The sequence below is a fragment of the Myodes glareolus genome, chromosome 2 (genome assembly GCF_982192425.1).
Source record: "Myodes glareolus chromosome 2, mMyoGla1.1, whole genome shotgun sequence".
Lineage (NCBI taxonomy): Eukaryota > Metazoa > Chordata > Mammalia > Rodentia > Cricetidae > Myodes > Myodes glareolus.
This window is the reverse complement of record NC_142027.1, coordinates 50338148-50360954: the sequence shown is the minus strand read 5'-3', so window position 1 is coordinate 50360954 and position 22807 is coordinate 50338148. Positions and strand designations below refer to the sequence as shown.

The following is a 22807-nucleotide window of genomic DNA, read 5'->3' as shown; positions in this document are numbered from 1 at the left end:
ACATCAAAACAGTCACAGAACCCTAAAACCTCTTCAAATAGCATTTTGTCCAATGGTAAGGAAATAGTTTTAAAAAAAGAATCCTTGAATGAAACCCTTCTTCTCATTCATTGAGATTCTTGCAGTGTCCACTTTCAGTACCAAACAACGCCCAGTGAGGAGGCAGATCTCTAGCGAGAACACTGAAAAGGTGCTGCACTTTACTGGAAACAAAACGGGAAGAAGGGCCGCAGCTTCCTTCCCTATTCTGAACAGTGTCAAGAGGAGGGCTGCGCAGAGAACGACATAACTCATCTTTTTTCCATTTCAAGGAACAGACTCATGTTTTTCCAGATTTATTTTTGCCAAAGTGAATGCCTCTAAAATTCTTATGATAACTGTTTTCTAACTTCTCAGAACAGGAGAAAAAGCTGAACATGATGATGGTGGGTGACTGAATGGAGTCAGCTTGTCAACATGATGGAACTGAAAAAGCTTTAATAGAATATGTCCACGTGCTGTAGAAAAACCACCTTTAACACAACGGACAGAGAGGGTAGAGTGTTTTTTGTCACAGCGAAAGAAAGGAACATCATTATTAGTTCAGATAGGAGGTGTAAGGTTCTGCTAAATTTCTGTGGGTAGAATCATAGAAATACACTTCAGCCAGATGAAGCAAAGCAAGCAGGTTCTAGGTGGCGGAGGAAACTATTCGGAGGAATCAACAGATTTTAAGATCTGTCATCTCTGTAAAGAACAAGAATAATTTTGTGCTAACTCCCTGAATTCTACCAAGTACATGGCTTCAGACTTCCTTTTAAAAATTTACATGTAAATAGAGAAGAAAATGATCTTTTTCTGAATATTGTACCTGAGGTAAACTATCATATCTCCTCCACTCTCCACATTGGTTCAGTTTGGTATCACTGGCTAGAGAGGATGCCAATCTGTGTGAACTTTCAACTTCTCCCTCCTCTGCAAATGATTTATGCATACACCATTAAATATGGACAAATTTACATTTCTTCCTATAATGGACATGGTCCAGTAAGAAACATAACCTAATATTTAAAATTCTTGCAGAAGTTTCTCCAGTCCTGCTTTGGAACCAAAGGCCTTATCAAAACTTCTACAATACACTACCCTGCTCTCTGAGCACCCTTACGTAAGGATGCCACATAGAGTGCTGGATGGGAGAAACTGGTATTAGAAACAAATCCTGGAGCTGAGCAAGGCACAATCCCCTTTTATTCACACTGGTCAGAAACTGCACCGTTGACAGGCAACCTACATTAAGCTCTTATGTTTGCATCTCCAGGCTTTGGCTAAAGCTGGTCTTCCTGCAACAACAGGGCTATACTATGATTTAAAGCACTCTCTTGCCCATTAGAAGTTTTCAGGGTCTTCAAGGCCCAATAAAGTACACCTTCAACATTGTCCTGGATCCATCACCCATCACTTTAATGGAAAATTATTCCAATTGACAATAAAAAATATGAGGGGAGACAGGATGAGGAATAGAGCTTACAAAGAATAAAATTGAAAAGTTAGTGACTTTATGCTTTTATTAAAACTCAACTCTCAAAACTAAGTCTGCTAAGGTTTCTGAACTTTGAGAATTAGTTTTGGATGAAGGGAATGTGAGAAGCATTTTTCAGACGGAACTCTGCATCTGTTCATTAGCTCAACAGATGTTTTTCTCAAAGCCTAGTCACTCAGATTGAATCCTGCCATCCAGGATCTTCTACTCCGCTTTGGAGAGTTCTGTGTCTCCATCTTTTTACTGGTTTAATTCACTTTAGAGAGTCATCGTGAATATAACAACCTGACCCAAACCATTCCTCTTTGTCATCTGTATTTGCTCTTTTCACTCACTCCATGACAACCATTAACCCCTCATGGACGACTTTACTCTTTGAGGCCTACACTATCAACTCAGCTAATCTCTCCTACTTCTAATTCTCCTTTTTTCTTAAACAGACATGAAAAATATCCTAAAGTCTACAGAGAACTTTTAAAGTTTTTGACATGAATCTTTACAACCTGGTCTGAAATTTTCTTCCTTTTTTGAACAATGAATTAGAGCCCATCCCTAAGAAGCACATCTGAAATTATAGGCAAATCTCAAGTCACTGGTCTCCCTACCATGACATCTTCCACTCTTCCAGACAGAAGCATCTGAGTATTCACCAGAGGACCATAATCTTAAGTAATCTAGCCCTCAGGACCTAATGGAGCACACACTCCTGTGCTTCTTTGCGAGGGGGCACCTCTGTCATTACCTTGTTGTGCTTTTGAATCCAGCCAGTGACACAAATGATGAGCACAACACTATGAACACAAACTGTCCCACGGTTAGTTCTCCTCCTCCATATCTTATCAAATAGCAATGCAAGAGTTTAACGTGTGGAAAGAGCATCACTGTTCTCTCTAGTTTCTTTTCACACATTCATCTCTCATAAATAGCAGTGATGGAATTATAAATACCATTATTTCTCCTCCCTGGCAATACTCTTATTATCTTGCATAAACAGAAGTGAACAAATACGTACATGACACCAATCAATCCCTCTTTTAAAAATGCAATTTTTATATTCCTAAACAGTGGAAGAGAAATTTAATGAATTCAACATGTAGTTTACTTGTTTATTTTTTGAATGTTAATGAAGTTAAAACAAATTATTGCTTAAGTTTTTCCAATCTTACATCAGCCATTAACACTGTCCATGCCAACATAGGGCAGGGAGTTGGTGGACCCAGTAGAAATAGGTCCAGTCCCCGGAGTCAATGAGCAAGGTGCTTAGTTAGCCTGGGAAGTATGTTAAGATGTTGGCCTGGAGATTTCCATGTGTTCCATGTGTGAGGAAGGTAGGAAGAAGAAGCTTCTGCAAGGCATTAGGTAGAAAGGAGAACAAAGCTAAACCAGGGAGTGGTCTGAAGAGACTAAGGAAGTGGGCAGCCGCTCTATTTCCCACCTCTGCACTGGATCCCTTTCCGGGCACTCTTGCTGCTTCTGTCTTGTACCTCTTCACACCCTTTGTCTCTCTGTTCCTCACATCCTTCCCCTACCTATTTATAACAAGTAACAGGAATAATTTAAGAGGAATTGAGACAAAAAGAGAAGAATTTAGAGATTTATGATAATATATTGCATACACACATGCACACACATAGATAACCTATATTTGATTGATGAAGAAGCAGAAACTGGGACTTTTGAGATTTAAAAAATTCATGGTATGTCTGGTCATATTAATCTCCAGACCAGCTGGGTTTCAGCATTGCTAGAGAGAGCTATAACAGGATCAGGAGTAGGAAAGAAAAAACAAGGAAAAAAATGGAATTCTGCAAGGATTTGTATTTTCAGAGGAAGAAGGACCTCTTTAGAAATGCCTATTGAAATCTGCCCCTTGAACTATTTTCTTTTTAACTTATATATAGACAGGACCAAGAGAAAAGGCTTAGGAATTCTCTCACAGGCTTTAGGAAACTACTGAAGCCCACATATTATGCTCATTTCAGTCCACTCAAGCAAGTAAGATAACTAGAGCATGGTATCTCGCAGTGAATAACATGGCTGGTTACTTTGCTAGGATGACATATGGAGACAGGGCCCACAGGGACAGAGCCGTCCTTAAAATACATAGTGTGTGTGTGTGTGGGGGGGGCTCAGGTTTATCTGAATGTACAGGGCAGAAGAGATTAGTGCACAGTATTATCTACAAAGCAAATGAGAGTTTTATTTAACCAAACACTAACTTCCTTGGCCACTGTTTTTGAGAGAAAATTTAATATGATGAAATGGGGGTGGTGTTACCTGCTGTTCTCCTAGCAATACTGAGGCTGAGCTGGTGCTATTGTGAGTTTGAGGGTAGCCTTAGCTACACAGTGAGAACAGAACCTGTTTCGAAATATGCCACAAAACTCAAATTAATATTAAGTTTCTGGGCGTTCTTTATTTGGACCTTAGGTCGGGAAGATGCAGCAACATTCAAAAACATCTGATACCTACAGATATGAGGAAGCAAAGAGAAAGAGGAAGCGCAGGATGTGAGGCTGGTGTACAGCACTGCATTTGCCTCTTGTGAAGATAACCACCTTTGACTCATGACAGGTTTCTATTTCTTCTTCTCTTTCACACACAGTGCTCTTCCTTTAAGATCAACGTTCTGTGATAATGGCGGTGAGTATGGCTGATGCTACAATTTGGACCATGAATATTTTCCCAAAGCTCATGTGTAAAGTCTCCGTCCCTAGTCTGTGGTGTGCTGGAAGTGGCATAACCTTCAAGAAGTAGGGCCTGCTAGCAAGAAGGCATGCCCTTGACAGAGCCAGTGGGATTCCAGCCGCTACCTTTCTCTTTTCTTTTGCACTCAATTCTGTGGTAAATGGGCTTCCTCCATCACAAATGTCTCCCATAATACTGTGTGCTCCCATAGGTTCAAAGCAATAGGCCAATGGGCTATGGATCAAAACCCTCCAAAATTATGATCCAAGAAAAACCTTCCCTGTCTTAAATCTAATTACCCCTGGATTCTGTCACAGACAAGCAAAGCTGACCAACAAAGCTGACAAAAGAGTAGAGAGTGGGAAAGAAGTCCTGAGCACAGCTATGTTTCCGGATAGACTCTAATCCCTCCAACATATTTGTGGCTTCTCTGAGGTCTATGTCAAATATATGTGTGGCAGGGGTAGATTTCCTTCCTAGGACATCTCTGGCTTCAGATAAGAAGAACTCTACTTGTTCACCACACTTTTTGGTTTTAATGGTTTCCCTTTTTTCTCTCAAAATAAGAATCTTCATTTTCTTTTCCTCTCCATCATTAGAGTTCAAGGCCTCCCAACTCCTTCAGTTCCAGTGTCTGTGGTTTCCAGCTGTGCCTTCCTAGTTCCTGAGCTCACATGAACCTGACCTTGTACTTCTTCATTATCGCCTAAGCTGCTGACTGATGCTGAGCACAAACCAGAAAACCACACAGCCTGGTACTTCTCTGAGTCCTGGAGACATGATACGAAAGAGAAACGTTCTCTGTAGACCAATGTACTTGAAGGGTGGTCCAGCTGGTGGCACTGTTTGGGTAGGTCACAGAACCTCCAGGAGGCAGACCCTTGTTGAGGGAGATTCGTTCTGGACTGTGAGGCTTTACAGTGTGGCCTTCTCTCTCTCTGCTTCTTATATGTTGACAAAATGCGACCAGTCAGCTACCTGACTTACCTGCTAACCTCACGCTCCTGTTGCAATGCCATCCCTGCCATGATGGACTATATGCCCTCAAGAACACTAAGCCAGAACAGACCCCTCCTCCGCCATTTAGTTTGTTGCCATGGTATTTTATCACACTAACCAAAAAGTATGGTTTCCGGCTGAAACTGGGAATTTACTTTGCAATTCTTTATTTCTACTTAGTTTCTATTTGGATTTTCTAGTTTCACTTATCATTTGGTTTGATTTCTTATGATGGATCTGCTACTCTTTGCTTTCAGCAAGAAGTCAAGCCCTTTTTCATACAATGGAAGCAGAGGCCATGGTTCATGTTGGACACTGAACTCATCCTTAACATCAAAGAGCCCACTGACAGCCTACTCCAGTGCCATACTGTAGCATTTTGCTTTGCAAAGGTCTATATTTGTCTTTGCAACTGCTGCCAACATACTTTAGTGGCTTTCATCTTAAGTCATCAAGAAGGACAATAATTATAACAAACTAATAAATAAGGCGCCTTTTTCCGTGGATCTGCTCTTTCCCTCCTCAGTATCAACTTCAAGTTTCCTAACTCCTATTTACTTCTCAGCCCGTAAAGATTTGATTATCTAGCTATGTCCTAATTACACATTCTGTTCACCAAGTTCATCAATTTTTTTCTTTAATAATCAGAAAAAGGTTTATTTTATTGTAATGGTTGACCTATGTAAGCACAAGGACTATGGTGCACACAGCTTTGTTCTTTGATTTCCCTATCTTTGTCACTTGTGGGTCTGGCCTTGCTGGTCTCTTCTGCTCTCAGCTTGTAGACAAATTCCACGGGAGTCTGTGTGCTTTTGACCAGGCTCCTTCAGTTTCAGGTGCAAGCTGTGATCCAGAAGGTGGCCCATCTTTTTAGATCTTGGGTATCTTCTCTGGGCAGGGCATACATTTGTTACAGATGATGTACAGAGCTAAGCTAATAATATCATCTGCCAATGACTATACCCTTCCACTTGCTCTGGACCTGTCCTGTACTTTGCTAAGATATTCTTTGGAATCAAGCCCTGGGAGGGGACAGTCCTAAACTGGAGGATAATTTGCTAATCTTTGATCATCAACCCCCTTCCCAATATAGTCCTCTTTCACAGAGGAAGGCATGAATGAGCCTTTTAGAAGCCTAACCAGATGGAAGGCTGTGGCTATGATGGGCCAGAACAGACCCTTTCTTCACCATTTTGCTTTCTGTCATAGTATTTTATCACAGCCACAAAGAAGTATATTTTCTGGCTGAACTGAGAATCAGAACTGTTGTGATGAACATCAAAAACTTCTGAGTTGCTTTTTCAAAAGTTCATCCTTCATTACCATTTCTTTCTTTTTAAAGTCAAGTTCATTGATGCATAATTATTTTGGCGTGGAGGGACAGGGTTTCTCTGCAGCTTTGGAGTATGTCTGGGAACTCGCTCTGTAGACCAGGCTGCCCTCTAACTCACAGAGATCTGCCTGCCTCTGCCTCCCGAGTGCTGGGATTAAAGGTGTGCACCACCACCGCCTGCCATTGATGAGTACTTTATATTCAATACAGTTCACCCTTTTTAGATTTTTACCATTGAATACATTTTGACTTCTGGGATCGTTACTCTTGTCAGCTTGGCAGGATTTCGAATCACTGACAGAGATAAGTCTTCAGGAGGGCGTTTTTGAGAGTGTTTCCAGAGGGGTTTAGCTGAGGAGGACACACCTGCCGAGAATGCAGGAGGCCCCATCTCACAGACCTGGGCCCCAGGGCACCAGCATTTTCTCTTTCTATTTCCTGGCCGTGGCACAATGTGACCAGCTGCCTAGGAACTGCTTTGGCTGCTGCATCTTCCTGGCTATGATGGACTGTATGTTCAAACTGGGAACCAAAACGCATCCTTCCTGAAGTTGCTTTTGTCAGGTATTTTTGCCACAACATTGAGAGAAATAATTAACCTAACTCCTATGTTCCTTCTCTGACGTCTTTAAAATAAAGCACCCAATAAACTCCTTTGTTCCATATGCAAATTCCTTTGGAACCTTTCAGCAGCTTTTCTTACATTACTCATTGTCTTGTCATATTGGGTTCCTTGGTGTTCAAAAAATAGGCTTTGTAAAATCAGTCCCCTTTGACTTCCTGTGTTTACTATCTATAAACATGGAACTTCACATAACAGTCCATGCTATTGGAGATCACCAAATCATTTCTATACAGAGTCATAAAACAAAGTTTCTTTTGAGAAGCTGATGTTTAAATGTGTTTTCCTTAAGTTCATAGATTAAGGTTCTAGTACAACCCCTCTTCCCTGCTTGGTACTTCAGACTACAGTTTGAGAACACAGCTGCAGATGTGACCCAGAGGAGGTTACGCTAGAGAGAGAAGAGCAAGATGAGAGGAGAGAGAGAGAGAGAGAGAGAGAGAGAGAGAGAGAGAGAGGAGAAAGAGCACAGCTAATTCAATTAGACTGATGTCCTTACTTAAAAGGGGGAATTTGAACAATGACAAACAAGGTGAGAATGCCAAATGGAGATATGGTAGAGGCTGGGTGAAGCTTCTCTAAGTTCCAGCATGCGCACCAAAGGTGAACAGAAAAATTAGGAAAAGCTGGATAGAAGCCAAGGAACCAGTCTTCCTGAAACTAGCAAATTTCCCTTAGCAAATCATATATTACATATAAATACATATGTTATATATTATATAGAATATAAATATAATATGTATGTGATATATGTATAATATATTAAAGTAATGTATATTTAAATTATACACATACATACACACACACACACACACACACACACACATATATATATTTAAAAAATATCCTTGAGCAGACTGGAAAGCTAAACTTCTCTCCTCATCAGATTCCCACTGTCTACTGTGCACAGGCACTGAATGCATTCTAGAATGCTGAATGACTGAGAAAGAGCGTCACCATCCTATTGCATGTGCAGTTCATTAAAAAGTGAGGACTCACTCGGCACATGCTACTGACAGAAATGTCTACCACTTATTCATTCAACAAACATTTCCTGAGTAACTATGATAAGACACACACTACTCTAGGCCCAGAGGATAAAAGCGTTGACAGATCAAGTTCTACACCTTCTAGGACCTTCAAGTCTACAAGAGGAAACAGAAATGAAGTAAGAAAACCTGCAGTAAGTCATGTAACTTTATCCTGTGTCTCACACAGACAATTTTACTATTGTCAACCTTATTACCTAAACCCTTTAAGTCTTGAGAAATGCTCAGGACATTGGCAATACTTAAGAATATTCTTAAATCATACATCTTTATTATTGCTCTCACATCCCTGCATCTCTGAATAAGCCTAAAATATTCTTAAGATTAACGAACTTTAACTATTCTCAAGAGTTTCTGATTAAACAGTTTTACTGATATCAGAGCAAACATGTTACTCCAAAGTCTCCACCATAATGACCAGCCTGGTGAATTTCCAGACCGAGGGTCAGGTAAGTGTTAGTGAGTGTACAGGTTAGAAATGCGTAGGCAGGGCTCCTCCACAGCTGGTTTCTCCATTAATCAGTGAGACACTCAACACGCTAAGCAATGCCTGTGTGCTGCAGATGACAGGACTGTACTCAGGGAAGACTTGGTGACGGTCCCTACAGTATTTATACAGTCTGGGAATAAGGACAGGGAATGTCACAGTTATTTCCCTATGACCCTGCTAAGAGTATAGGAAGGGTGCTAGGAAGACCCTGGGACTGCCCACCAGTGCTTTCAGAGCAGGGATCCTTGAGGACATGGTGCCTGAACCTACTGTGGGGATGAGGTGTGCATTATTTATTTAAGCTAAGATCACAAAGTCTTGAGTTTTTTTTCTTCCTCATCTCATTCACCTACGTACACTTTTCAAATACTTGAAAGCATTTTTCAACTATTCTAAGAGCACCAAATCTAATCAAAAGTGAAGGACTCTCCAAAAGAAAGGGACTAAAAATAGAAGGGGGATAAAGCCCTAATCTCACCACTTATTCTGAAAACATCCCAAAATGATCAAAACACCTTATAAGCTAAAACATGTGAATTAATCACTTGCCAAGTTTCATTTTAACCCAAAGCCATTTAGAGTTCATAAACTGAAAAGAATCTTCAAGTATGAACTTGTATTTTCTTTCCTTGGCCCTTAGTTGGCTGGAAACATTTACTGTTAGGCTGTTTGAAGGGAAAGGGATCTTACTGGTTGGAAACATGGGGCACACATCTTCCAGAACACACATTTCATAGGTTTCATCCTTGCAGCTATGTTTCTGGTAAGTACAAGAAGGCCTGGTAGACAGCAGAGGCTCAATAAATAACTCTCTCCTCCTCCTTCTCTCTCTCTGTATTTATGTTTTTATGTGGGTGTGTGTATGTATGCCTATAAGGAAGTCGGATAGATGCTGTCATTTTCTTTAGTTGTTCTATACCTCTTTTTTAGAGAAGTGGTCTCTCACTGAACCCCAAGCTAGGCTGGCCTGTTGTGGAATATTCCTTTGCACTATGTAAAGATAGGTCACTGTGACTGGTTTAATAAAAAGCTAAACAATCAATAGCTAGGCAGGATTTTGAGGGTAGAGAGAGCTCTGGGAAGAAGCAGGAGTTGCTAGTCAGGCATGGAGCAGCATGGGCAGCATAGAGTAAAGGTAATAAAGCCATGAGACAGGAAGTAAGTTAATAGAAATGGTTCGTTTAAGTTATAAGAGCTACTTATAAACAAGCCTACGATATCGATCCAGCTTTCCTAATTAATAAGAAGTCTTTATGTGATTATTTGGGAGTTGACTGGTGAAGCAGAAAAATCGGCCTACACTGGCAGGAGTCCGTCTGTCTCCATCACCCACTTCTAGTTTCACAGCTCTAGGGCTGCAAACGTACAAAGCTAAGCCCAATTATACCTGGAAGCTTAGGATCTGAACTCAGACTCTTCTGAACCTGCAAAATACCTCCTGAGTGATGAATTAAACCAATATTCTGGGTTTTAAGGGATTCTCCATCTTGTTTCTTACTAGAGTTTCATCTTGCGTTGGGACAGTAGTTTGCAGGCTGGTGCTATTTTTGTCCTCATTAGGGGACATATGTCTTTTTACTTGTAAAAGTTCAAGAAGTTGCTCCTGACACAGGAATGCTGCCTAGTATCTTACACTGCACACCACAGATCTAGCTAACTCTAAATATTAGTTGGGCCAAGGCTATAGAGTCCTGCTTTAGACCCTTTGTTTCTACTGTGTTGTATACTGGAGTCTGTTTTGCCCTGTGTTTGGGAGGAAGCTGTCCTGGAATAAGCACTCCAGAGGGGCCACACTGTTTTTCTTCATTCCTTTCCTAACCAAACAGAACTAACTCTGCACTAAGGCATGCTTGGAGAAAATCAGAGTTGCCTTTTGCTCCTACTAGAGCAATATGTACTTGTTGGGAGTGTGCATGAAAGACTACCCAAAATACCATTGAATAATTCTTTAAAAATATTGCTAATTTCTCTGAGTTTCCCATATAATACTTTCTAATTTCAGTAAAATTAGACTGTAAACACTAGTAAGAAAAGGAACTTCTTTCTCAAATCAAGTTCAATGATGTCTTGTCAGGATTGGCACTCTAGGCTACCTTTATCATGAGAAGGTAGTCCATCAAATCCCAATATTGCCTTCTTAGAGAGACTGGGTTTATAGCATGTCCTCTGCTGCTTTTCTTGTCCTGCATATCAAAGTGTTAGCATCTGATTTCTAATCCAATGGAGAAACTTGTGAGTTGCCAGGGCAGGGCATGTGCCAGTGCCTCCACTATGAGGGCAGCTCCAATAATCATGATGTTGTGGCCTGTAATCCAGTTACCATAGAGACTGAATACATTAAGAGTACAACACTGCAACTTGAAGACACATTTTTTAAAAGTTTTAAAAGATGTACAGATAAGACATCAGAAAAAAAAGAGAGAATTTTAAGAGAGTAGCATGTCAGAGAGAATTCCCAGATGATCACAGATCCTAGCAAGTGGAAACAACAGAGATTGCAACTATGGTAAAATTACCATGAGTGTCCCTCTCATTGACTGCTCTGGAAGATCTCAAATATGGGGCACTGAACACACATTTGAAAGGTACAGCAGCAACAACAGAAATACCAAAGCAATTTTGGTTTTTATTTTTATTTTATTTGAGATAGGGCCCCACTTTATAGCCAGGGCTATAATTTGCTATGAAGACCAGGTGTATGTCAAACTCACATAGACCCCTATTTGCCTCTGCCTCTTGAGTGCTGGGATTAAAGATGTGAGCCTGGCCTTGGTATTACCCAAGTTCTTAGTGACTGTTTCTAGAATAAAGATGTCTTTCCTCCCAATGCTTAAGACAGAGGTGTACTTTAATGTCCTCATGGTTTGAAATCATAGCCAGTGGATATAAGGTACCACAGAAAGGAACTCTGAAAATAGAATAGATAAATAATGTGGGTGTTGTTCATATGTAAACAAACTCATACATAGTTCCAAAAAGCAACAAGGGTTTCGTGCATACAATTTTTTTGTTCATACAATTTTCATGTACATAACTACTGAAATCAAGGCATGCCTGGAATATAAGAGGTCAGGAATCAAGTTACTGAAGTTTTTAAATAGAAAGAAAACTAAAGCTAGGGTGTCTGTTGTGTCATGATGGGTGAGAGCTAATTAGGAGCAATGTATCAGACACATTTTTTGATGTGTGGTCTTGTAATGTTTTATAACACTTCAAAGTAATATGTCCACTCTGTATTGGACATTCATGTCTCCCTGCTTTAAAAATGCTTCTCAAATCTGCATCTTTGGTCCTTTATCTTCTCTTGAACACTAACATTTTTATATCTAATATAGGAGAAAATACAATTGGATGTCTCAAAAGGATTCTACATTCTACATGTCTGATGCTAATTCATATTCTCCAAACTTTTTCTCTCCTTTGTTCCCCATGGGAGTAAACAGCATTAACTATTAACCCACTTGCCCAACTAATATACCTTATCTGTTGCTTTTCAATCACCCTCAAATAATTATCACATCATATAGATATGCAAATCTAATGCAATTTTTAAATAACTAAAAGACTCTTTTGTTCAGAGAAAGCAAGACTTTCAGCTAATTGGGTTTAAAAATCAACATTAACTTTTTAAACTTACAAATTTTATAAGCCTAATTTTCTTTATATCTTTACCTTTTGTGAATATACATACATATTAATCTATGTCTTAAAATTTTTCTTTGTATAAAGAAGAGATGCTTTCAATATCAATGAAGTTACTTATTAGGCAGAAAATCTGGAACCTCAAACTATTTCAACCATTAGTCAGAGGCAGCAGAGGCACCAATAAGCATGTTGGCAATTTTTATAGTCAGTCGACAATGAGAGGTTTTAAGTCTATGCTTTCTTAGGGAAATTTCCAGTCGTGCCCTCCTGTATGCTGGAGTTCTACTCTTATCTAATCTGATAAATAACTTCCACAGTGGTAAAGGGAGACAGTGTGTTATTACATGTCCTGTATTCTGGCAACTTCTGGCCTCACATCTCTCCCAATCCTTCTCATATCCCTATTCTACATCAGGTCAGGCTAGCATTGCTGTCACTTCCTTCAAAGGCCCATCGTATTATGTTCTCCTACGTTTTTGAGTCTTTACACATGGTACACCTTGTTTAGAGTGTCCATAATCCCTGACAAACATTTATTGAATGAAAAAGAAAAATAAATGCTTTGGATGTTGCTGCTTTGGGTACTGAACAGAAATAGTAGCCTATCAAATGTTCCAGATAAACCTGCATAAGTACTCTTTTTTTCAAACTTAATTTTGAAGAATCTCAAAATTTTGCCATGGAGAATCATGGGGCCCAGACCACAATATTATTTTTTGCATTTAATAAAAATTCCTTTCAACTCAGTGCAAGGAAGGCTTACCCTTCCTACAATTCATCTAAAAATATTTATTGAGCAACGCATGCAGTGGTGTAGTTCTAGGCACAGGAGATGCCTTGGAGTGCAAAACAGACCAAAATCAAAACAAATAAACAAAACAAAAAAGTCTCATGATGCTGGGCCTTACAGTTCATTACAAGTGGACATCACTTTGTAAATCAAGCACATGTTTAAAGGAAGTAACTTCAAGTGCCATGAATCTAATGGTGGGCTTCCAGGCAGCTGTTTGAATCATGGTAGTTGCAGAGTGAGTGGTCAGAGTCTGGATGCATTGTGCAGGCTGTGTAAGGCTTTGCTTTGAAGGGAAGATTCAGTAAAACCTAATGATGATCAAACAAGTTTTATTCAGGGAATACATCTGAGACAACAAGAAAAGCACATGCAAAGGATCTGCACTGCACACATGTCTGGGAGGCTGGGAAGAGGGAGAGAAGGACTTAGCCCTAGCTGAGAATAAAGAGGCGATGGGGAACCGAATGGAGAGAGGCCTGTGGAGTTCCGCGCTCATCTGGCCTTCTCGTTCTAGTGAGCTAAGCCTCCCACCAGCGAGAGTTCTGAGCAGAGAACTGACATGACCCGAGTGTAATTACAGTGCACATAGTAGAGCAGCCTCCTTTACAGCATGGCCTGGATCTGCTAAGGCCAGAAGTAGGAAGGCAGAAGGTAAGAATATGGAGGTATGCTAAAGGTAAAACCACAGCATTTGCTTGCTGGTTGGATTTGTAACAGAAATGAAGGGCTGACAGAAAAATATATTTTTCAATTTGAACAACTATAAGGATGGAGATACCATTTACCAAGGTAAATTATTGCATATTTATTAGATAAAATATGTATTCTAGTATGTTAACTTTAAGATGCTCATCAGACATGCAACAGAAAAGTTAAGTAGGAACAAAGTGGGAACTAGAGACACAAGCTAGGACCGAAGCCAGTATGAATATTTAGGGAGTGACTGCAGAAAAAGGAAGGAAGTAGTTCAGAGTCCTAAGACCCTTTGATGTTTCCATCATGGAGATGCGAGAGATTGAGAGAGAGAGCGGCCTGTGAAGTGGGAGAAGTAAGGAGTGTATGAATGAATTGAAAGCCAAGTGCAGGAAATGCTTCTGTGGAGAAGAAATGAGGTGGGTGAAACAAGGCTAAGATGAGGACAGAGGGGACTGTGATTTGGGCCCTGAACTTAGCTACATAGAAATCACTGGGACCAGATTCATTATTTTTATTGGAGAAAAAGCTAATAGGAGAAAGACCAAGAGAAAATTAAAGAACAGTATTAGAGTACATGAAGATCTTAGACATTTCTGGAAAATGTCTAACTACCTGGGACAATAAGCTGTCAGAGAGGGTGGGTGCCAAGAGAATATTTAGGGCGAGATTATACAAGATGTCTGTACAATGACAAGAATTATTTAGTGGTCATATGGAAACGGATAAAGCACGCGAAAGAAGCAGGCCTTTTCAGAAACATTATTCAGGAGTATGGGAGGGGTGGGTATAACACACAGGGAGGACACTGAGGCAGGGGTGCACAGCTTGTCTGTGGTGCAGGGACAAAATGCAGTGGACACTAATGCAAAGAGGGCGGGTTTGTTGGGGAGCAAGTACATGTGAAGTCCCTTTTTGACTGTTTTTCTTTCCCAGGGAAGGAGAAAGGAAGGCATGAGGAAGGACGTGTTGGAAGTCAGAAAAAAGGAAAGACACAAAATATTCTTGCAGAGATGTGGGAAAAGGTGCTGTGGGCAGCACCAATGGCCTCTTGCTGCTTTCATGAAATTTAAGGGAGAGGTGTCAATGTGCTTGCTTTGATTCCAGCAATGGTCAATTGGCACGCAGGTTTGCGTCAGGGCAGGTTAGGATCCCTACAGTGAAAAGCACTGAGTAGTGAGAGTGGAGGATGTATGTGAGATGCATATCATTCGGAATCTAAACTACGTAATCACGTGAGAATATGAGAGTCTATGGACAAAATTAATAAATTAGGGGCCTGTGGGCTTCAGAAATTGCTGCAATAGGGCTAACAGACAGATTGGGCTATGAAGATGTTAGGTGGTAACAGGAGAGTGGATGTCTGTAATTGAGATTATGGGCAGTTGTAATTATTAGTAATTAAAATGTCAAAATTACAACCATAGCAATGAGGAACTGGAGTAGGACAGAGGGCAGATCAAGAGAGCTCAAGAAACTTACTGGATTGGTGAGTAGAGGCTAAGCACTAGGAGATGACTGCAACAAGGGGGCTGATGGGGGCTGATGGGAACCTGAGCCTCTATAACCCTCCTCAACTCTCCATCTCACTTTCCATCTTTCTGGTGTCTACAAACTGGAATTCCTTAGAGTCCACAGCTGTAAACACCCACTCCGTCCTTTCTTCTCTCTATTCTATTTTCAAGTATCTCCCTGCTCTACCCACTTGACTTCATCACTACTCCAGCTGTCCATCACTCTCCTCACTGCCACAGCTTGCTCTGTTCGGTGGCATTCATTGCCTTCTGAAGTGAGTCTTCCCCATGCAATTGTTGCTTTGTTCTTTCTTTGGGGAGGCAGTTTCTATTTTCTTATTGGAATATAAGTTCCATTACAGGAATGGAATACAATATGCTCTCATTAAGTACTCCAAGAATGAATGGCCCACAGCTTACTAAGAAGCCAGCCAGTATTTTCTTGACCAGCAGACTGTACTCTTCCACTGGCATCCATCCCACTCAATGGTCACTCCATCCCTAGCTTACTAATTTTTGTCTTGATGAATTTCATCAAATTAACGTTGCCTGTTCTCTAAATCCAGTTCTTCAAGCATAGCCCTCCCAGCCTTATGTAAGGTCCACTCACCTCTCCTGATTCCAAAGTGTTGCTATCCCTAATATCTGCTGCTTCTCATTACCAGCTGCTTCAGGTTTGCTAATCTTCTCTTTAATTTTGAAAATATTTTTAATTTTTTAGGTCAGAGATATGGCTTAACCTTTTTGGTACAACCAATAAGAACTGCACACAATGTCGGTATATTATAGATGCTAAAAATCAAAACAAACCTACTGTGCCTTTACTGGTTAGGTTCCTCCCAGTGTGTTTTCAACATTCTGACAAATTCTACCCCTTTATTGTCTTTCTTTCTGTCGTACCCAAATCATAGTAATCTTCCTGCTATATCAATACCTTCTTCAAGCTCAGAACTAAGTCCTCTGCCATGTGGAATTCCTGGCACTGCAATTTCCTTATTAAATTGTTGTTCATCCACTATTGCTCCTGGATTCTCTCGGCAATTCTTAGCATATTAAGAACATAGTTGCCAAGATCGTCTTCCCCCTTGGTTTTTAGTTTCTATTTATTTTTAATATACAATTTCCTGTCTGTCAAACTTTATGTATCCTCTTGGTGTTTATTTTCCTGGCTTTGTCACTGGCCTGGTTTTTCTCTCTTTCTCTTCTTATCAGTCACCGCTTCTCAATTTGTTCTTTGTCTCACTTGAGGAAATCAATCAGCTTTCACACCTTCTTTTAAACCTCCTTGTATATTTAGAATAGTTTCTCAAATAATATAAAATTTATAATATTTATGAATAAATGACACAATGCCAAGATATTCTGTCTCTTCTTTCAAATAACATCTGAAGACGCACCTGTACAACTGAGTTCTATATTTAAGATATTGAATAAGTACCATTCACCCATCTGTCTTCATTCTGTCTTACATTTTACAGGACCTGCTGAAGATTAGTGCATGAGGTCCTGTGGACTGCCTGGAATAGTTCGCAAACTGGCCTTTGCTCTGTATATTCGTTTTTTTGACGAGTAATAAATAATAATGATAGCTCACCATGCATTTCTCCACTCTATTCAGGAATTCCTGGATAAAAGAGAACTAACAAGCAGGAACCATAGTAGAAACAATGAAACAAAACTGGCCTCTTACCGGGTTTTGTTATAGTAATACACACTTCCAAGGACCTCTATTCTAATGATTACCTGCTTAATTCATTTGCAAATTGTTCCTTTGCAAACACTATGTATAATATCAAATGCCTATGTGCTTTACAGGACAGGGAAAAACAAGCAGAACATTACAGCTATGTAGGGGATCAGAGAAAAGAAGCAAATAAGAGGTTTACTCTGTTGGGTGCACAGTTTGTAAGAATTAGTCTCATAAGTAGAGCTACTTGACAGAGTACCGGCCTGCTCCTCCACGTTCCCTTCCCCCTCCCCACTTCCCTTTCCCACTCCAGATCTTTCTGCAATAATGGAAGACTTCCTTTTTCTCTCTTTCCTATTCCAGGTGGGAAGTGTATCGTTTTGCATGAAAAATCTGTTTTTCTTTTGCCTCTAACAAATGGTCTGACTGAAGCTGCTGTATGAAACCGTCAGTGTGTTTAATGAAGGAGGAGGGGGCTATGCTGAAAGAGCGGAGAGAGTCCGGAGTCTTTGCATCCCCACTTAAATTCTTTTCAAGTGAAGTCCAAAATGTTATGATCATCCTGTTTCTGCAGTGGCCACTAGATGGCAGGTCCAAGAACCTGATTGGAGCCTCACAGGAGGGCAAGCAGTCCTTGGGGTGGACAAACTTTCTGGCCTCAACCCAGGAACATTGGTTTATCATAAGCCAGTGCATAGATAAGGCAATTCCAAACTGCTTCTGAGGGCAGAAGTAAAGGTTCTTTGGTATTTAGGGTTGGAGAATATTGCCACCAGACATCAACCAGAAACAGCCAGATCATTAGATATTCAGTAGGAGGTGGTCTCAGAGCTGGGTTTTCTAAATGTTTTACTGGTCTTTGCAGTATCTTGTCATTGCCTCTAGGATGTAAAAAATAGTTGCCTATCTTCCTCATGAAAAACAGATGGACAAGGCTGACAGGCTGAGGTAAGGTTGCATATACCTGCACTGCATTTAAGAATATATATGTTATTTACCCAGGGCTCTAATTTATTATTATGTATGTTTATTTCATATAATCGAGGCTGACCACCCAGTTTTCTTATTATTTTCAAAAAGAGAATGATTACATACAAAAGACCTATTGTTTAATAGAAGAATACAATCATAATCCCGATTAGAATGAAATGAGTAAATGTAGGGAACTTCTTTGTTGTAGATAATGCATGTTGTTACACTGTGATATCAGGTTCCTCAAAGGTGCCCTTCTCAGTCTCTAGAAGAAGTATCCTTGGGCCAATTATTCTGAAGCTGGGTTGAGTCTTTCCCTTTGAATTTTTTGTTGTTGTTGTTGTTTACATTATCCTGATTTTAACAACTTGGACACTGAGTACTTCTCTTTATCTTTTAATTAAAAAATGACCCTATTATCTTTTTTTAAAAGTGGAGACTCATAAGCTCCAAGATAATTTATTATTCTCACTAAAGAAAATGTGTTCTAAAGTCACATTTTTTATAAAAGCTGTGACATGCATTTTAATATACATTTAAGCATCCATGCCAATTAAAATCTTATAAAAATAAAAATAACACTGACCCAATTATAGCCATGTAACTCACTTGTCATTTGCCTTTTGTTCTCTTTTCTTTTAAAATTTAGGTAAAAGAAAAACAATAATATGTTGATTTCATCTATCCTTGTTTGTGGACATTAAATGTCTTTAAGAGACATCCCCCCCACACACAAGAAGGCATATATATATACTGCTCTTAAGAATAGAATATATGATGTGTCCCCCTAAGAATAAGTATGTCTTCTATTTATTTATCCTTAAAAGACATTTCATAACAGCACTGACTGATTTCTTTTAATTTGAAGGTAGTAATTAAAATAAGTCCAAACTAATTTATGACAAAATTCAATGGTTATTTCTGCATAATTGTGGTAAAAATGCCAACCTTTTACTTTGATTACAGAAAGCACTGAGAAGAAGCTGAGAGGCCTGGGTTTGTTCTAGTTTCAACAATGACTCACTGTGTGAATTCTAGGACCTCCCTGGGGCACTTCACCTCTGAAATAGGAGTGTTTTAGGGTAAAAACCCATGATTCGTCTCTGCCTTAATAAACTTAATATCCAGCTAAGTAAACTTTTCTGCATGGCAGAGTCCCTTTTCTGAAACTGGGTGGTATTCTCGGAGGAGAGAGCACTGGTGTATGGAGCGTCTATGAAAGTTGGCACGGCCCTACAGTACTGTCTGCCCAAGGGGGTGGGTGCTGGAGTGGACTTCTCTTCCACTACTCCCTTCCCATGCTGTAGCACCCTCATGTTCTCTATTGTCTGCAGTCAGTCCTACTCAAGGGTTCTGGCCTTTAAGCCAGTGCTAACTAATTATTCAGAAGATCTTTACCTTTCCTCTTCAGCATGCAGCTAACTTCCTTCCCCCAGCCTTCTATGAACACAGAGCCTTGTGACCACACTCTGGCCAACGGGATACTGGTAGAATGACACACACTGCTTTGAGTCTGGCTCAGAAGAAGGTCTCTGTTTTTGATTTTTTTTTTTCCTCTCTAGTCTTCTGTCTGGATGTGACACTAAGGGTGACCATAGAAGTTATGTCCTAGAGATGACTGAGTCTCTGCCAAACTGAATCCATGATGAGTTTTTACATGAGCAAAACAGAAACTTCTATTATGGTAATCCACTAAGCCCTCCAGGTTTATATATAACAGAATCTAATATTAGCTAAAGTAAGAGCTCCCCCAAACCAGACATACTGATTCTCTTACAAGAGACCATTTAAGTCTCACTATGTTTTTCTTTAATCATGTGTTGACTTTTTTACTTATATGCAAGAGCTTTGTGTACAATAAATGTATTTTTACTCATTCTTTTCAAACTCTATAGCTATTTCAATGAATTCAAAACAGAATATAGCTCGTTTGGAAATTACAGGCAATAAAAATAGTTTTGATTAAAGAGTTTCACAGCTTTTTGACTTACTTCATGTAGGTAGAGGATAATTATTTTTTACATTTTCTTTTGGTTTTGAAATATATTGTTCCCACCAAAGCTCTCTAATATATTTTGTGCACCGTCTTCCTAACAACAGCTAGTCTAAAAGCATATGTGGAATTGTTTCTAAAACTTAGAACAATATCAAGTAAAGAGGATAAGAACTAGGAGTGTATAAAAAGGGCTTTCAGGTCTGGAGAGACAGCATAGCAATTAAGAGCATTTGCTGCTCTTGTAGAGGACTCAAATTTGGTTTCCACCATCCACATATAAATCTTCTGTAACTCCAGCTCACAGTGGATCCAAGGCTTCTGGATCTCTTGGGACCCTGCACCTACATGCACATGCCCATACTGAGCGTGTGTGCATGCAAGCACACACACATACACTCTCTCACACACAATATATAAACAAAAATTAACAAGTTTTTACTCACACTGGGATTCTACCAACTATGGGATCACAGTTCCAACTGTAACCTCAAGCAGAACAGTGCACATTGGGCATGCTGTGTCAGCATCAGCTTCTCTGTGTCCAAGCTGAGTATTTCTAGTTTCAGTTTTAGTTAAGCTTACCAGTGCTGTGCCCGAGAGTTAACCTTTGGTTCCTTAATAACAGTGCCTCATTCATTCCCTTTCCCTTTCCCTTTCCCTTTCCCTCTCCCTCTCCCTCTCCCTCTCCCTCTCCCTCTCCCTCTCCCTCTTCTCCCCCCCCTCTCTCTCTCATCCTCTCTCATCTTTTCTTTGACTCCTCTATCCTCTCTACTTCCCAAGTATTGGAATGTTCTAGTATTATTCCCCGGAATTTCCCCCGGAAACCTCTACTTGAGTCATCTTACCCAGAATCAGGACCTACCATGTGTTCAAAGGGAACTGCCGACTCTGCAGCTCTAGCCAAGATCTTGCCGTAGAGCTGGAGTTCTGCATGACTTGTGCTGTCCTGGGTAGTCTGGGACTTCTCAGCATCTGGCAGTCACCTTAAGCTCAAGTCCCAAAGCAGGAGAATTTCTGCCCTTCCAGGGCTCAGCTCTTCTTCCTCCCTATGTCTTCTTTTCTCAGAGTATGACATCAACTTCGAAGTATCACTTCTAATTACTTCTAAGCAATTACCATGCTGGTGAGGGATAGGTTTTGTTTTGTTTTGTTTCCTCATCAACTAGACACAAGCTATGGTCATCTTGAAAAGGGAAGTTCAATTGTGAAAATGCCCCATCAGACTGGCCTGTAGGTGGAACATTTTCTTGATTAATGACTGATGTGGGAGGACCTAGTCCACTATGGGTGGTACCACTCATGGCAGGTGGTCCTAGGCTGTAGAGAAAAGCAAGCTCAGTGAGCTATGGATAACAAGCCACTAAGGAGCATTCCTTCATGGTCTATGCTTGAGTTCCTGCTTTGGATTCCCTCAATGATGGACTATGATTGGGACATGTAAGCCAAAGAAACCCTTTCCTCCCCAAGTTGCTTTTGGTTACAGTGTTCTATCACAGCAATAGAAAGAAAAGTAGGACATTATACTATTCTTCTCCTCTGCTGTGCCTCTTACTGAAACTAGCTAATTAAAATCCTATAGTCACTTTACAATGCTTTTAGTATTTCTGGTCTAAGCTTAAGGACTACAGAAGTGGAAGGCATATTAAAAACAGGATTCTTAAACTCTGTGTCAAATATCTACTACTCTTAATTTCGTACACATATATATGAATTTTTCATACCCTTCTATAAAGCCACAGATCTATTATAAGCCTACACAGAACCATAATACTGGTTGTAAGGGAGGCTGTTCTTGGATCCATTCTTTCACTATTGAAGCAAATGTTTTTACATGCCAGTTCTCACTATTTGAAATCAAAGGAATCAATGGAAAAAAAGGAGTCCTGTGAGGCAAAAGGAACTCATAGATGGTCCTTTGGTAACCTCTGTGAGTCAGAATTTAAAAAGGTGTCTCTCAGCTATACCTCACCAAATTCCAGTTTTGAGAGTGTTGTTCATTTTGGAACGGAATGGAACATTTTGGAACTATCATACTGAAGTGATATATTTTTCTTCGATATACAAATGAAACTGCCCTATTTAATAATTTGCTTTGGTTTCTTAGCCTTAAAATTCAGCTTCAATGTTTTTTCACATTCTTCAACATTAGTACTAACCTCCTGGAGCAACCGTGGTCCTTTCTCTTTCCTCACTGTGATATATTTATCATCTATTACACAAACCTCTTCTTTTGCTTCTTCACTGTGTGCCACCAGGTCTAACATCTTAAATTTTCATTTGACATACTGCTTACTTAAATTATTTCATGTGTGTTCCCATCCATGGAAATTCATTTTTGTGTGACATAAATCCCTACCCTATTCTATTTCACAGTAATAAAACTTTATACTGAATTGCCAGAGAGATAGGTAACCAACCACACAGTTTAAATTAAGTGCAAGATACACATGTTTGAATATTCTGCTTTCTGTCTGAGATGTGTAGAGACAGGTCCTGCTTGTATTTGAGCATTCTGTCATCTTTTTCAAACTGGTAGTCTTGCTTAAACCTAAGAACAGTTTTCTCACTTTGAGTCAAATGTAACGTCTGCTATGCACAAAAGGCACAGCTATGAAATAATATGTGTGCTAAGCAAATCTCTTCTAAACAATCATTACAGTCGGTGCAGGCTCAAAGAAGCTGCCTCATGACTGAGGCGAGCACATGCCAGTGACGGAGTCTCAGCCTGTGCTGTTCCTCTGTACCTTTAACACTTTCCAGTCCTTGCCCAAGTTAACCTTTGCTAGTTGCCATAGCCATGGTAAATA

The 22807-nt window shown here is 39.9% G+C and overlaps 1 protein-coding gene across 32 annotated transcripts in view; it reads right to left on the bottom strand.

The window, feature by feature from the left end:
• Zbtb20 (zinc finger and BTB domain containing 20) overlaps positions 1–22807 on the bottom strand; it is a 758948-nt gene that overhangs the window by 170861 nt on the left and 565280 nt on the right. The window contains exon 1 of one of the 32 annotated variants that reach the window (XM_085685620.2): positions 20863–21089. The exons of the other annotated variants lie outside the window; for them this stretch is intronic. The gene's annotated coding sequence lies outside the window, so the exon portion shown is untranslated. Of the gene's footprint in view, positions 1–20862; positions 21090–22807 lie in introns of those variants that run through there. 32 annotated transcript variants of the gene reach the window in all.